The following is a 2,284-nucleotide window of genomic DNA, read 5'->3' as shown; positions in this document are numbered from 1 at the left end:
GCAATTTCTTTTCTGAATGTACCTATGGTTTATAATGCTAGTGATTCAATTTCTTCCTAAGAAATTTTTTACGGCTGTAAACAAATGTTCTCCAACTTTTTGTTAGTAGAATCCATTTAGGAAATTCCATTTACAAATGACTGATCTAGAGTAAGGATCTCCCAACTTTTTCTGTAAATTTCCAGGCAACAAATAATTTGGGCCTCGAGGATTCCTTGGAAACATGGTGCAATAATCACATAATCTGAAAAAGAACTAAAAAAAAAAAAAAAAAAAAAAGAGCTAGGGGCAATCTGCAAACACAGGTAAGTGGCAAGAGGATTTTTTCCATGAGCTATAACTTTCCACCTTTGCTCAAGACCAGTGATTCCCAGTTGGTGTCTGTATGAGAAGTTCATTGAGAAAAAAGGTCAAGAGATCCTCTACTGGAAGTTTTGTCTTTTTTTCTATGAAGAGTAAAGAAAAAAAAATCTCTCCTTTTATTGCCCAATAGAAATATGGGATACATTTGTAACTTCTAATTGTGTAGCAACATATATAAATGGTTACAAATCAAAATTAAGTAAACAGAAACTTTCCAGAATGCGCTGATATGTGGAGGAGCAGTGGCTGCTCAACCTGCGCATGGCTACGCGCTCCTTCCTGCCTACCTGTGGCCCAGCCTGCTCACCACCTGAAGAAAATGGTGAAAGAGCGGTCAGAGAGATGGCTCAGTAAATAAGCACTTGCCTGGCAAGCACAAGGGCTGGAGTTCAGTCCCTGGTAATGCAAAAAAGCTTATTATGCTATTTTGCGCGTCACACCCAGTCCTACCCAAGAAGAACTATAAAAGGCTTATAGGAAACTGGCTTTGAAGTACCATCCTGATAGGAATCCAAATGAAGGCAAAAAGTTGAAACAGATTTCTCAAGGTTATGAAGTTCTCTCTGATGCCAAGAAAAGGGAATTATATGACAAAGGAGGGGAACAGGCAATTAAGCAGGGTGGAGCAGGTTGCAGTTTTAGCTCCCCTATGGGTATCTGTGATATGTTTTTTTGGAGGGGGGTGAGAAAGGTCCTCCTCCACAAAAAGGGAAAGGAGAGGTAAAAATGTGGTGCATCAGCTCTCCAGTACCTTAGAGGATTTGTATAATGGTGCCACAAGGAAATTGGCTCTGCAAAAGACTGACTTGTGACAAATGTGAAGGCTGAGGTAGTAAGAAAGGAGCTGTGGAGTGTTGTTCCAACTGCTGAGGCACTGGAATGCAAATAAGAATTCATCAGATAAGACTTGCAATGGTTCAGCAAATTCAGTGTGTGCATGGAGTGCCAGGGCCATGGAGAAAGCATCAGCCCTAAAGACAGATGTAAGAGCTGCAAAGGAAGGAAGACTGAGAAAAGAAGATTCTAGAAGTTCATATTGACAAAGGCATAAAAGATGGCCAGAAGATAACATTCCATGGTGAAGGAGACCAAGAACCAGGGCTAGATCCAGGAGATACCATTGTGTTAGATCAGAAGGACCATGATGTTTTTACTTGACGAGGAGAAGATCTTTTCATGTGTATACAGCTAGTTGGCGCACTGTGTGGCTTCCAAAAGCCAATATTCACTCTTGACAACTGAACAATAGTTATCACCTCTCATCCAGGTCAAATTGTCAAGCATGGAGACATCAAGCGTGTGCTAAATGAAGGCATGCCAATTTACTATAGGCCATATGAAAAGGGTCATCCAATCATTGAATTTAAGGTTGACTTTCCTGAAACTGGCTTTCTTTCTCCTGATAAACTATCATTGCTGGAAAAACACTTCTGTGAAAAGAAGGAAGCAGAAGAGACTGATGAAATGGATCAGGTAGAGCTGGTGGACTTTGATCCAAATCAGGAAAGACGGCACCATTATGATGGAGAAGCCTATGAGGAGGACGAACATCACCCCAGAGGTGGTGTTCAGTGTCAGACCTCTTACTGGGGCCAGTGAATAGTGCTCACTGCTGGCATGTAGTGTGCAGTAGTGAGTGTGTGAAGGACTAGCATCATCATATACTCACTAGTTGCTATTGTTTTTGTTTCAATATTCAATTATAGTAGGCATTTTAAAAGTTAAGTGAGGGCCGGAGAGATGGCTCAGTGGAATAAGCGCTTCTCTGGCAAGTGCAAGGGCCTGATTTCAATCCCAGGTTCAGGGACAAAAAAAATTAAGTGAACAAACACAAATACAAAAGCTCAAAAAATAAAAATAAATAAACATAATTTTCTTCTTTATTTTTAATTAATTAATCAAGTGTTTTGTTTCAAGGTCT

At 40.3% G+C, this 2,284-nt stretch overlaps 1 pseudogene; it reads left to right on the top strand.

The window, feature by feature from the left end:
- Positions 1-1,242: 1,242 nt before the first annotated feature.
- LOC101578406 lies at positions 1,243-2,015 on the top strand (annotated as a pseudogene).
- Positions 2,016-2,284: the final 269 nt, after the last annotated feature.

The sequence above is a fragment of the Octodon degus genome, unplaced genomic scaffold, assembly GCF_000260255.1.
Source record: "Octodon degus isolate 3935 unplaced genomic scaffold, OctDeg1.0 scaffold00085, whole genome shotgun sequence".
Taxonomy (NCBI): Eukaryota; Metazoa; Chordata; class Mammalia; order Rodentia; family Octodontidae; genus Octodon; species Octodon degus.
This window is presented reverse-complemented; position numbering and strand designations above follow the sequence as displayed.